Source organism: Bos grunniens, chromosome 13 (assembly GCF_055505025.1).
Source record: "Bos grunniens cultivar Pamir isolate PY7600 chromosome 13, Bosgru_T2T1.0, whole genome shotgun sequence".
NCBI classification, from domain to species: Eukaryota; Metazoa; Chordata; class Mammalia; order Artiodactyla; family Bovidae; genus Bos; species Bos grunniens.
Window position 1 is genome coordinate 4,791,604 of NC_141177.1, and position 14,374 is coordinate 4,805,977.

Genomic DNA, 14,374 nt, shown 5'->3' on the forward strand with positions numbered 1-14,374 from the left:
CAGGAGAAACGCAGAATTCCGCAGCTGGGGAAGTCATTCGGGGAATGCGAAGGCTGCTTCCAAGGTTGTGTTTGTAAGGAAATGACAGTCACCAAGTGGAGAATGTCAGGTCCTCCGAGAAGCCCCGTGGGCACTCACGTGCGGAGAAGTATTTACTTAACTGGAGTTGGTTCGGAAAATATTTGACTCCGGAGGGTCCCTCAGGGAGTGTGGAGGGTGTCCGGGATTTTCCTTCAGGTCAGGACAAGGCCTTTGCTAATCCCCCCAACTGATAAGGCGCCCGGATTTTTAGGGTGGATTCATTCCTCCACTGAAGCAAGCTTTATGGCCTGACCAAGGCCAGAGGGGGATCCTGTCATTTCAGAGCCTTGCCCAGCTCTAGAGAGCCAGCCTCTAGCTGATGAATCCATTGAGCCTGTCACTGTGGACCGGAGGTGCCAGGAACTGGACTCTGAGTCAAGATGGGAGAGGAGAAGACACTTGCACAATGACAGATCGGAATATTTACCTCCAGGAAGAATCAGCAATTGGATGTTCTCTTTGGTGCCAAAGGCTTGATAAAAGAGGAGAGCTGTGATCCTACGACGTGCAGGAAAATGACGGGTTTTACCAAGTGGGACGAATTTCCTCCCGTCCAGCTCACCCCCATGCCTTTCCGAACGGGAGACCCTTTCACCATCCCAGACTCCGTTCCCTGTGTCTGCAAAGGAAAGGGGTGAGTTCAAAAAAGCTCAGCTAGGAGTGAGGCTCCTGGGTTCCAGGCGGGCTTTTCCATGAAAATTAGACAAAAGAACTTGATCCAGCCATCATTTATAAAGTCCCTTCTCTGCTCTGGCCTCTGAGTGTGCAATGGTGTGCGAGGCAGCCGGGGAAGAAGGAGATGCTATTGACAACGACAACCACGTCTATGCAACAGGAGCCGGCTGCACGCCCGGCAGGGCCTACACACTTTACAGATAATGTTTCAGTGCGTCTCAGTATTAAAGTGCGTGTGAATCACTTTGGGATCCTGTGAATCTGGTTCAGAGGGTTGGGGGTGAGGCCTGGGGCTCTGTACTAACAGGCTCCCCGGTGATGCCCCATCCTCTGGTGCATAAGACTGAGCAACAAGATTTTGTCTCGTCTAATCCTACAACAACCCATGAGGCTCTGTAGAGTTATTCCCATTTTACAGATGAGGAAACGGAGACGTCAGGTGACTTGCCCGAGGTCACTCACGTGCGAAGCAGAGGAGCCAGGACCGGACACCGGGGCCTGTGTGCTCACCCAGCTCTGCCGTGATGAGGCAGCGGGGCTGCCGGGCAGAGGACTCCCCGACAGACTAGGGCTTCAGAGAACGTTTTGGAGAATGTGGCTCCTTAGGGGGTTCCAGCAGGTTAACGGTTAAGGAATCAACCAGGTAAAATCCAGGAGGGCAGGAGGAGATGGCCCAGGGGTGAGAGTTCTGCTGGGGGAACCACAGGAGAGGGACGGGGTGGGGTTGCCGAGGAGGAGAGGGGTAGAGTCCCAGGCGCTGCGGGGCCTCCAGGGCACGGCTCTGACGTTCCCCCAGGGCTGGAAAACAGGTTCTCTAGAAGGATCGATAATCTTTCCGTTGACTCATCCTGCCCTGGTGACACTTCCCTGGGCGTCCCCTTCATTCTCAAGGAGGGCGGCGGGCTAGGAAGGGCCCTGCCTCGATGCCCTGCCCACCTGGTACTTGCTACCCGGGCTGAAATTAGCACTTGGCAGTATAGGTTTCCATTTGCATGTCTGTCTCCCACTGGAACGTTTCCTCCTTCTTCGTCTCTGTCCCTGAAAGCCTCAGCCTGGCATGTGGGGTGAGAGCACCTGCCCTGCTGACTCAGAGGGGTTGGGACTTTGGAGAAATGGTTTGACACCCTGGAAGGTGGGTGCCTGTGGGGGGATGCAGAGGGGATTCTGGGGCAACGGGGAGGAGTGTGGTCACTCAGTGACTTGGGAGGGTCCTTTAGAGTCATCATAGGTCTCCCTGCCAGACTACCTCTGAGCCCAGGGTCTCCTAAATGCCAGTAACTCAGCACCACCTTGGCAACCTGGTCATATCCATTTGCCACCTGGGCCCTTGTGTACTAAATATTTTCCTTTCCATCGATTTATCACCTAACATTTTTTTTCTGAGTTCATAGTGTTAGTCACTCAGTCAGGTCCAACTCTTGCCCATGGACTGTAGCCCATGGACTGTAGCCCACCAGGCTCCTCTGTCCATAGAATGCTCCTGGCAAGGATACTGGAGCGGGTGACCATTTCCTTCCCCAGGGGCTCTTCCTGACCCAACGATCGAACCCGGGTCTCCTGCCTTGCAGGCAGATTCTTTACCAGCTAAGCCACCAGGGAAGCCCTTGGGTTCATAAAACATATTTAAATGAACTTTCAATTGTATTTACTTGTTTGTCTTTCAGTTTTATTGAGATGTAATTTACACATAGCATCGTATAAGTTTAAGGTACACAGCATAAGATTTGACCTACATACATCATTAAATAATGACGCAATAACTCCAGTGAGCATTCATCACCTCATATAAATACAAAATAAAGAAAAATTTAAAAAAAATACTTTTTTGCTTGTGATGAGAACTCCGAGGATTCACTCTCTTAACAACCTTCCCAGGAACGTACAGCAGCGGTGATTATATTAATTGTGTTCTACGTCACATCCCTAGGACTTATTTATCTTTTTTTTTAAGGGTCTCTAGTTGAGGAGCACCGGCTCTCGGGCTCGTGGGCGTCTGTAGTCGCGTCTCCCGGGCTCCAGAGCCTGTGCTCTGGAGGACACGTGAACTTAGGTGCTGCACAGCATGTGGGATCTTCCGGGATCAGAGATCGAACCTGTGTCTTCTGCCTTGACAGATGGATTCTTTACCACTGAGCCACCAGGGGAGCCCCCTTATTTATCTTACAACTGGAAGCTTGTACCTCTTGACCACCTTCATCCAATTCCTCCCTCCCCCAAACCCCTACCTCTGGTATCCACAAACCGGACCTTTTTGCTATGACTTTCTCCGTTTTTTGAAGTGTAATTGACTTACAACGTCATGTTAGTTCCTGTTGTACGACACAATGCTTCGGTATTTCTACACATTACAGTATGATCACCACTCAACTCTCAATCGTAGGCTAGTTTGAAATTCTCAGAAAAGTTGCGAAGACGGTACAGAGACTCTTACATGGTTTGCACCCAATTTCTAGCTGTCCCCCTTGTTGCTGTCTTACACTGCTGTGTTCATTTGTCATAACTAACGAGCCAGTGTTGATGCAGCATTGTTAACTGACATCTGTGTCTTATTAAGGTTTTGTTAGCTTTTCCCTTATCTGATGGACTCCCTTTTAAACTTAAAAAAGTTAAAAATAGGAAAATGAAAGACAGTGGAAAACCACGCTCAGTTGGCAAACAGGATTCTAGCTGGACGCTGTTGGCTCGTGACTGGCTTACGCTCGAGGCAGCTTTCTCTTGGTCCAAAAGGGGATGTTAGTAGAGGGCAGAGGTGTTAAAGATGGGTGAGCACAAAGCGGAGACTCTCCCAGGTCAAATGGGACGCCAAGAGAATTGCCTCGGAAGTGAAATGACATCGGCACTGTAGAGTCAGTGGGACTGCTCCATGCCCACTCTGGGTGCCGCCCGGAGTCATCTCGGTCACTGCCCCGTGTGAGCCTCCCCTTGGGAACTGCCACCCTCACGTGGTTAGAAACTCCAAGTCTGAGGCTGCAGGCTTCCCAACCTGGGGGCTCCTTTCTGCCCTGGAGGACAAGGCGGAGGGGCTGGAGCCTCCACTGGCCCAGGGCTGTGGGGACATCATCTGTCTTCTTCATAGTAATGCCCCAGCTGAATCCCCAAAGCCTGCAGGCCCTGGACAAGGGGGGCATAGAGAGCTTTCTGGAGGATTCCATCGTGTCACAGCCCATGGGAAGGAAACCCCTTGCGTGGCCTCAGGCCTGCTTGCCCGTCGTGTGTGAGACGGCTGGTGTGAGTGGTCGGTGAGCTGGAGGGCTGAACCGAAACTGGGCTTCTCAGCAGCCCTTGTCTCGGTGAAACGTCTGAACTCATTCACGCTCATTCCTTTAGAAGGCTTCACACTGGTTTTAGTGTTTCATGACTTAGAGTAGGTGACATTGTTTCCTGAACCCAAGTCATCACTTTCCAATCCAGCACTTTGCTTTCAGATAGAGATCTGCTGGCCTCCTTTCTGGGAGACCAAAGCCCGCTCAGGAGTAATTCGGACAGCTCCCTGGCTCTTAAGGAATTTTACTCGGTGGAAAGTCACTTTCAGCTCTGGGTCCCAACACCTGACTGCTTGAGTGTATGCTAAGTCGCCGCAGTCGTGTCTGACTCTGTGACCACGTGGACTGTGGCCCACCAGGCTCCTCTCCGCAGGATTCTCCAGGCAAGCATACTGGAGTGGGTTGCCATACCCTCCTCCAGGGGGTCTACCTGACCCAGGGATCGAACCCGCATCTCTTACATCTCCCGAGTTGGCAGGCAGATTCTTTACCACTAGTGCCACCTGGGAGAGGTGATCAAAGCAGACCGTTTGCAGAATCTCTGGGTTCACTCCTCAGGGCTGACATTTAGTTCTTGGCTGACAGATTGCAGAATTCTTTGAGTTAGTCCAAGGAGGCCAATGGATGGATGAAATTTTCTCCGAGTATGGGGTGCCGTGTTGCTGGGCACCCCATATCTCTGGTTGGGACAGAGATAATTGATAAATCCATCTCACTTTTTGAAATGAAGCTACTACAGGTATGAGCACCACCCTTAAAATTTGCCTCTCCCCTTTCCCAGAGGTAATGACTCAGTGAAGTGTATATTCTTCCAGACTATTTTCCTGGCTTTATATGTGTTTCCATAGCATTTCATTTTATGTGTGTGTAAGGGCGGAGGGTTGCACAACCTAGATTATATTTATTGACTATACCATTCTGATCCCCTTTTCACTCACTAATACGTCTTGAAGACCTATCTCCATTGTAACATACAGACGCAGCTCACCCTTTAAATCCCTGCCTTGGATTCTTGCACATTCCATTTAATGTCTTTTTTTTTGGATGGATATTTCTGATGTTTCTTATGATAAACGTTTTTTTTCTTTTTTAAGCAGACGTCAATGTGCACGCCTCCTTATGGATGTGCATTAAGTGATGTTCTGGCTGGCAGTCTATGCTTATTTCTGGTTTTCGAAGTTATCGCCAAATTACCCGTCAGACTATCTGTGTATGGAGAGGGGTGTCAGTTTCTCTTCTTTGAGGTTGTTTATTCCCGGTGTCTTGTCTGCAGTGGCTGCAGGGTTGCAGGGAGCCAAGGGGTGCAGAGAGAAATTCATCTCTAGGTGTTACAGGCTGGGAGGCACCACAGGGGTGGGGACGGTGTGAGGGGGCGGTCTCCGTGGTAGCGTCAGTGGGGGCTTTGTTCCCAGGTCCATCCCTGAGCAGGATCCCAAACCGAGGCACCCAGGTGACCAAACCAGCCGTGGATCGTGTCTGGACCCCACTCTTGACTGGCAGACACTGCCAAGTTCATAGGAATTCCACATACATGTAACGGGGGGGGGGGGGCGCGGGGGCCAAACCCTGAAATCATTAGGTTGTAAATAAGGAAAAGAGGAAGGAAAAGAGGCTGACCACTAAGTGCAAAGACGTGAAGGGAAAAGGCCAAGCTAATTCCCATCCCGGAGGAAGTGGGAGGTGTGAAGAGGGATGAGACTTGAGGCGGGAAGCTGGACCCTGGGACGGGGAGTGCGCAGGGTCGGATCCAGGACAGAGGCGGGGGAGGGGGACTGACGGGAAAGAGGGGAGAAAGGAGAGAGACTGGGTGGGGGGACCGAAAGTGGCAAGGTGAGGGGGACGAGGAGAGAGCGGGAGGGGGAGCCTGCGTCGGGTCTGTTTGCGATTAGCACCGAAGCTGGTGCCGAATGAGTAAGCAGAAACTTCCAGGCATCCCCACACCCCCCTCCGAGGCCAAGCAGAAATCAGATGCTCTGGTGATTAATCGTGGAGAGTTCAGGACACGACCACAAACGCCGTGCAGACTTGAAATTAGCTGCCTTCCCCCGGCCCCCTTGCCAAGATGGGAGTGAGGGCCGGGCCGTGAGGGGTGGGGGCCCCGCCTGCTGGGGGCCAGCATGGGACTCTCCCCGGCGGAGCTCAGAGTGACACCGACGGGCGATCGGCCGCGGCCAGAGCCGCAGGCGGCATCCGGGGGGGACCGGGCCGGCCGGGGGGCCCCAGGCGGGCTTCCTGGAACCCCGCTCCGCGGCCGCCTGCACCCTGACCGGGCCCGATAAGAGCCCGGTCGCTCTATCCGAGCCCGGGGAGCGCCGGCCCCGCGAGGGAGGCCGGGCCGAGGGGTCCTCCAAGGCCATGTTCCGAGCGCACTGCCTCGTCTCCTGAGCCCCGCGCCGGTGGGAGCCGCCGCTCGTCTCAGCGATAAAGAAAGTCGAGCTTCCTCCAGGGGGACGGGGCGACTCTGGCAGAGAATGTTCGGACTTGCCGGGTGGTGAGTGTGGACCAGACTCTGGGGTGGGAGAGCGGCGTGTCCAGTGCATCCCACCTGGAGCTCCGCGAGCCCTGAGACTGAGATGGGATCGTAGGAGGACCTCGCTTTGTGGCCTTGGGCAAGTTCCTTCCCCCACTCCGGGCCTCCCTTTGTTCATCCCTAAAATGGGTGGTTGAAGGAGGTCGTCTTTAAGGGGGTCTTACTATGACTACTATTTTTATTATTCTTGTTTTTGACTGTGCGGCAGGCTTGCAGGATCTTAGTTCCCCGTCCAGAGATTGAACCCTGGGCCCTTTCAGTGGAAGTACAGAGTCCTAACCGCTGGATGCCAGGGAATTCCCTATGACTTCTATGTTTTGTGGGTCTGCTGCGCCAGGCGCTGCGCCAAGCATTGATGAAGCTTCAGCTTGGACAATCCCCTCCAGCCCCGGGGCGGGATAGAGATTCTTATTACTATTAGCCTCATCGTACACTGACAAAGGGAGACTCAGAGAAATGAAGTGACTTGCCCGAGGTCACGCAGCTGGTTGGCAGCAGAGATGGGAATCAGATCTCGATCTTTCTAACTTGCCTCTTGCTAAGCTCTGCACTTCCAGGAGTAGTTGGGACTTGTGTCCTCTGTATTCTCTGAGTCTGTGATGATCCCAGAAAGCAGAAGTGAAGGAGGAGAGGAAGTGTTGTGTATAGGAGGCCGGCAGAGGGACTGGACAGGCGAAGCCATAGGCCGAGTAGCCTTTGACTCTTGGGAGGGTCTGTCAGCCCGGGGATGGGCAGGGACTCCTGGCTTGAATGCAGAGGGCCTGATGCCCCTTGCGGTATTTGCTGTCCTGTTACAGGAGGCTCCTGGGGCCGTGAGAGAAGAGGGTTAATGTCAGGCAGGGGTGGAGAGAGCTGGGGGTGGGGACGATGGCACATGTCTGTATGAGGTTGTGTTCCAATTTTGTTTTGCCTTTTCAAAAATCTGTTTCGAATCATTCTGGGCTCCCACTGCTCCTCTGGCCCAAACAGAATTGTGAAACACATACAGTGCTTTCCACATGCCTCCCTTGGGGGAATCACGTATTCACATCATCGAGGCTATTTGCATATGCATCCCTGCAGCTGTGATAGCAGCAGCCAAGAGATAAGATGCAGATAAAGCCAGCGAGTGTCTCTCTGGCACCTACAAGGAGGAAGCATATTACATCAACGAGGGCTGGGAAATCCACGGCCAGGCCGTGGCAGGTGGGAAGTCCCTTGGGTGTCCGGCATCTGGGCAGAGCTGGAAGTCCCAGCACCCAGATGTGGCCTCCTCTTTCTTCTTCTCTTGGAAAATTCCACCCCATCGCAGCTGTGTACTCACTCCTTTCTTTCTGGGTCTGGCCCAAGCCCTCTGCCCTGGGCTTGACTGGAGACCTGACTGGCGGTCCTTGCTCAAGAGTGACCAGCTTGTCCCAGGAGATTCCCCTCAGTCCTGGGCAAACCCAGATGGTTGGCCACCCTATGCAGTTCTGCCCTTGATTTCTTCTTTTTTTTTCCTTTGCAACTTTGAGCTAGTGACTCGCTTTCTCCCATCTGTAAAACAAAAGGATTATTTTAGGAAATCTTTACAATCTCTTTGCAACTCTAAAATGCTGTGACTCTGGCTGGAGAGAGTCAGAGCACTCAAGTTCTAAATGCGGGTGAGACACAAGCTTAAAGAGGAGGAAACCTCCCTGTGAATCCCCCAGCGCATCAGGGAATGCGCTGGAGGAGGCTGGAATTCGGACGAGCTTGAAGAAGTGAATGCTGTCAGTGAGAACAGCCCTGGGTATCCACAAGCTTCAGAAAGGTGTGCGTTCAGTTGCTCAATCGTGTCTGACTTTTTGCAACCCCATGGAGTGTAGCCCGCCAGGCTTCTCTGTCCATGGGACTCTTGAGGCAAGAATACCAGTGGGTTGCAATTTCCTGCCATTCCCAGGAGTATGGGAATCTTTCAGACCCAGAGATTGAACCCTCAACTCTTGCATCTCCTGCAGGCAGAGTCTTTACCAGTAACACCACATGGGCAACTCTGTTGCCAACACCCATCTGGTGGGGCCAGACTCCACTGCTTAGTGCCTGACCTGCTGTGGGTTCCTGCCCCGCCGGGGACGTTCTCAGCTGTGTGGCCCTTGCACGTGGTGTGCTGGAGCCAGCTTGGACCCACTCGTGAAAACCAGTTGTCAGATTTTTAGGAACTTGGTGAACTCATTGGTAAACAGAACCATTATTAAAAATTAAACTATGTAGATTTATAATTAAATACATGATATTAAAAACAAAGGGCGTAGGTACTCAAAACTCATCACTTTCCATTTTTAAAAAAGCTACCTGGTTACTGATACTGGTGTTCCTGGGGATATTTACATCCTGTGTGTCTGTCTGGTGGAAATATCCAGTGCACTATTGCAGATCTCTTCCTGATTCCAATTTTTTTGCGACTTCAGGTTGGTAGCCTGAAGTCGGCCATGGGTGGGAGGAATGACACCAAGAGAAATCGCAAACAGTACAACTCAGGGCTTGATTTATTGTTTTGTTGATTATCTAGCTCAACAGACAAAGTGACCTAGACAAAGGAAAGGAGAAAAGGTTGATGCAGATTGAACACAGACGTGTGTTGTCTCTCTGCTTGGTGCAGTGGGAATAGCACCCAAAACCGAGGAAGTTGCTCACTTTGTGGACAAGCCAGGAAAGCGCCGACCTGCTCTCTGCTGTATCCTTTTTTCTCACTCCTTAGCGTGAAAGCAGATATCAGCCTGCGTTCTGGAAGGAACTACAGTCGCTCGTCAATTATAACCATAGGTTGACAATAGATACAAGAGTTGAGGGGCAAAAATCGATAACAACATCCTGTGTGAATCACTTGAGGAAATGAAATTTACGGAAAGGGGGTCATCGTACATTTTATGTTTATCTGTAAGTTGTCTGTTACACAGCCTTTGTGTCAATACAATCTACAGCAAACCTGGGTATATATGTGTTCGAGAGTGTGTGTAAATGCATAGATTTTACACACGTGTGCACGTGCTTACACACATACACTTTCCCCCGGAAAACTGGTTGTTAAAACCTTTACCCACACACCGCTGGCCCCACCACAGCTTGTGCCCAGGGTCTTAGAAATCTTATGGACCGTCCTGAGAGACTGTGCTCAGCTCTCACCCAGAGGGATTCAAACTCCAGGCAGCGGGCCTTGGATACAGTTCCTCTGCTTCTTCCTCTGGCCTCAAGCAAACCAACAGCCAAACTCCTCTCTCCTGCCCTAAGCACTGGAATGGATGCAGAGACTGGGAGGGGCAGAGGGTGTCGCTGGCACCAGCTGCCTCCAGGGGCCCAGCTCCGGCAGCAGGAAGGCCCCGCTCCCCGTGTCCCTTGATTCCCTCATTCATGCCCTCCCACGTCTGTGGGGTGTTTCCAGGTCGCCTCGGGGGCAGCTCCGTGGAAATCCCACCCCATTTCAGGTCTCACTCCTTCCATCCTTGTTGTTAATGCACAATACACGATTCTCTAATCAAAACGGCGTCTTGGATCACGGAGGAGGAACAGCTAAGCCAAACCTGTAGGGAAGTTCAGACCACCTTCTATTTTTAGAAAGCCTCGGAGCCAGGTGGGCTCTTTCCAGTCTCCCAGGCCAGCAAGCACGAGAGGAAAATATTTCTCATTCCCCTGCTCCGCCTTCTTAGAGTCCCGGCCAAGGAGGAGGCCCAGGTGGGGACACTGGCCGCCTCAGAGAAGCGAGGCTCGGATGGCAGGAAGTGAGCCCTGCCCGCAGCAATTTTAAAAAGAGCTAAAACCAGTTTGTTTGTTTTTTTTTTAATTTTAATTTTGCATGTAGGAACAGCAATCCTGAGTTTAAATCTCAGTGGGTCCCACTCCAGGCAACCTTTTCCAGACCGTTCATTCACTCACATGCGTGTGTGTGTGTGTGTGTGTGTGTTAGTTGCTCAGTCGTGTCCGACTCTTTGTGACCCCCATGGATTGTAGCCCCCAAGCTCCTCTGTCCATGGGGATTCTCCAGGCAAGAATACTGGAGTGGGTTTGCCATTTCCTCCTCCCAGGGACCTTCCTGACCCAGGGATTGAACCCGAGTTCCCTGCATTGCAGGTGGATTCTTTACCACTGCACCTCCTGGGAAGCCTATATTCACTCACATATGTAATTTTAATTTTCAAAAATGAGATCATTCTTACATTTTATTCTGCATCTTTCTTTTTTCACTTGATGATACACCTTGGGTGTTTTTCCCTGTGAGCACAGGAAGACCTAAAGCTTTCCACGCCTGCCCCCAGGAGGACTGTGAGAGGGGAGCTATGGTGACAACCATATCCCTGTTTTCACATCAGGTCTCAGATTTTCTATTAAAAATTTTTTTATATATTTTTATTATTTATCTGGTTGTGCTGGGTCTCAGCTGCAGCCTACAGCTTGCAGGATCTTCAGTCTTTGCTGGGGCATGCAGAACTCTTTTTTAAACTAGTTAATTTGGCTGCGTTGGGTCTTGGCTGCTTTTGTTGTGGCTCGTGGGCACTGCATGTGGGATCTTAGCTCCCCAACCAGGCACTGAACCTGTGTCCCCTGCCCCGCAAGGCGCGTTCTTAAGCACCGGACCACCAGGGAAGCCCCTGGAACTTTCTTGACCGCCGAACACACAAATAGAGCCCAGCCGCTTCCATTTCTCAGTTTAAGGACATTCTTGGCCCCACCGTCCGCCTGTCTCTGGAAGCTGACCGCTCCCCTCTGCCCCCGCGGCCACGGTCACCTCCTCCCTGATGTCTCTGCCGCTCCACCTGCCTCTCTGACGGTCTGTTCTGCACCTGCAGCCAGCGGGGTCTTGTTCAAAGGAGATCGGATCCCGCCCCTCCTCTGCTCAGGGCACCTCCTCCCCACGGCCTGGCAGTCCTAACCACAGCCGCCAGGCCCCACAGAACCTGGACCTCATCTCCCCTGCCCACCCCGTCACTGAACTCACTGCCGAGTACAGTCCTGAGCACAGTGTGGCCTCAGGACCTTTGCCCTTTGCCCTTGCTGCCCCCTCTGCCTGGGACACTCATTCTCCAGATCGCCACATGGCTCCCTCTGTACCTCTTGCCATCATCTAACACATGATACATTATTCTTCTTTTTCAAAATATCTTCTGCTGGAGGGGCTTCCCTGGTGGCTCCGCAGTAAAGAATCCACCTGCCAATGCAGGAGACACGGGTTTGCTCCCTGATCCAGGAAGATCCCACGTGCCGCGGAGCAACTAAGCCTGTGCACCATGACTCCTGAGCCTGTGCCCTCGAGCCGGGCAGCCTCGACTACCAAAACTCAGCAACAAGAGAATCCGCAGCAACGAGAAGGCCGCACGCCGCAACTAGAGGGTAACCCCTGCTCGCTGCAACTGGAGAAAGCTGGAGTGCAGCAACAAAGACCCAGCACCGCCAAACAGACACGATTATTTTTTTTAAATAAAAATGTGAGTTTCCTGAGGGCAGGATTCTCTCTCTCTTTTTTTTCCTGTTTTGTTCAGTGCTGTATCTATCCCATAGCACGCACTCGGTTAAGTCTTATGGAAATATTCGCTTGCTTCTGCGTTGACCAGCAGAGTCTTTACTACTGAGCCCCCAGGGAAGGCCTCAGTCCTCCAGATTTGGGTTCAAATCCTGGATCCCTTGTCAATGTGCTGTGTGACTCTGGGCAAATTACTCCACCTCTCTGCACCTCTAGAATGCAAGAGCGCTCTCTTCCAGAAGCCGCGTGAAGCCTTTCATGGTTCTTCTCCTGCCGTGGTGTTTCCTCTTGGGTTGTGTGCTCATTCCTGAAGCATCCCTGGAATCCTCTCATTGGTGTAAGGAACCGACAAGGCTCATCCTTGGAGCTGAGTGGGAATCAATTCCACCCAAACCAGTGTCGGTGAATCTGGACATGAGGTGGCCCCCAAATGGAAGTCACTCAGTCATGTCCTGCTCTTTGTGACCCCATGGACTATATAGTCCATGGAATTCTCCAGGCCAGAATACTGGAGTGGGTAGCCTTTCCCTTCTCCAGGGGATCTTCCCAACCCAGGGATCGAACCCAGGTCTCCCGCATTGCAGGCAGATTCTTTACCAGCTGAGCCACCAGGGAAGCCCTGAGGGGCCCCAAAGCCAGTGGCAACTCTTGGGGGAGCAAGCAGGGGCTGGGCCACAGGAGGGCAGGTGTCCACTCCAGGCTGGGCTGGTTTGGCCATTGACCTTGGTGACCATCTTATGGCCAGAGAGACTGTCCGGGACGAGTGGTGACCAGCACTGGTCTCTGGCCTCATCCACGTGAGGCTGACGGCTGTGCTTGGGCCGTTGCACACACACGTCTGGAATACCTATTCCGAAGGGTAATTCCCAGGGAGAAAGTGTGTTTATACTTTTCTTGGGGGGAAAATTCCATTTCTGTTGCCAATCAGTTCCGCTTGAGAACAGCTTTTCTCAACACCAGCATGTTGGCCGCCCAGGCTCGTGTTCTGTGGATGAGCTCAAAGTGGGGGGGAAAAAGTGACTTTTCTTTCCTTCTTGCACCCCCCATCCGTGATACCCGGCTGCTAGTGTTGAAAGGGGCCTGTAGCTCACTTAGTTTTCCTTGTCATGCTGACTCCAGGAAAGGCTATAAAAACCATCAGCGGGCCCCACTGGCCGTAACTGGCTGGAATGGAAGTTAGCTACCCCAGCGGCCGAGTTATCAGAAGCCGGTTGAGACGAAGATGCTTCAGTCAAGTCTCTTCTCCTTGCACCCGGGCCCCAGGCCGGCGCAGGGCGGGGGCTGCTGAAGGGAGTTTGTCTGTCTGTCTTCCTTCCCGGCTCCCAAGAGCTGCAGGGGCTCTTGGCAAGATGGAGCAGCTGGGAGACCGTGCAGTAGGCCGGTCCCCTGAGGGCCTCTGACGCCCCCTGCCCACACCAGGGCCCAGCTCTGCTGTAGCCACGAGCCGTGGACTGAGGTCCTGTGGCCTCAGTTTCCTCATTTTTAAAGTGATGGTCGTGGTCCTTCCTCCTGAGATTGCTGTCAGGACCACGGGAGTGGATCCACTTGGCGGAGCCCCTGACTGCACTTAAAGTCCTTCCTAAACGTCAGCTTTAAAGTTTAAACTGTATTTACCTGAGGCCGCACGGGGCCTTTGCTGTGGCGCACGGGGCTCTTTGTTGCTGCACACGGGCTTTCTCGAGTTGCGCTCTAGCTGCAGTGTGTGGACTTCTCATGGTGGTGGCTTCTCTATTTGTGGAGCTTGAGCTCTAGGGAGCGAGGGCTTCGTGGGTCCCGTGCACAGGTTCAGCTGCCTCGAGGCACATGGGATCTTAGTCCCTGGACCGGGGATCAATCCAGCAGCCCCTGTATTGGCAGGTGGATGCTTAACCACTGGACCGCCAGGGAAGTCCCTAAACGTCAGTTTTTATTACTGACTCAGGACCCTCCCACTCCTACTCCGCTGACACTCGAGGCGTGTGTGGTTGTGCCACTGCATCTTAACCCAGCCCCCTGTTGATAGACCTGTGATCGGTTCCAGTCTTTTGTGATTTCAAATCATGCGGCATCGAATCACCTGTATTGAATCTACCGCTCCCCTAAGATATGTGAACCCCACGATAACCTTGTCTCCGCACTTTCCTTCCCAGGGCCTGTAGAACGAGGAGAGGTGTGTGGACGAAGGGCCAGCCCCGGCCTGGCATGCAGACAGGCCTGTGGGACAGGGCAGGGTCAGGCCCTTCTGAGCCATCCAGCCCCCGTGATCCTGGCCAATGCCCAAGGTGGCCTGGAGAGAAGAAAGCTGTGCCATGCAGCTCTGCCCATCTTTTGCGATCCTCTTCCTCCAGGAAGCCTCCTGGGATCTGTGTTCTGACACTCGTGACTGTCTCTGCA

General features: G+C 52.8%; 1 protein-coding gene across 4 annotated transcripts in view; it reads left to right on the forward strand.

Moving 5' to 3' along the window:
• The first annotated feature begins 5,902 nt into the window (after positions 1-5,902).
• The window catches only part of RIPOR3 (RIPOR family member 3), a 73,050-nt gene continuing 64,578 nt past the window's right edge, over positions 5,903-14,374 (forward strand). For 3 of the 4 annotated variants that reach the window (XM_086331375.1, XM_086331382.1, XM_086331384.1), the window contains exon 1: positions 5,903-6,510. The gene's annotated coding sequence lies outside the window, so the exon portion shown is untranslated. The remainder of the gene's footprint in view (positions 6,511-14,374) is intronic. The other variant, XM_086331378.1, reaches the window with a different exon arrangement.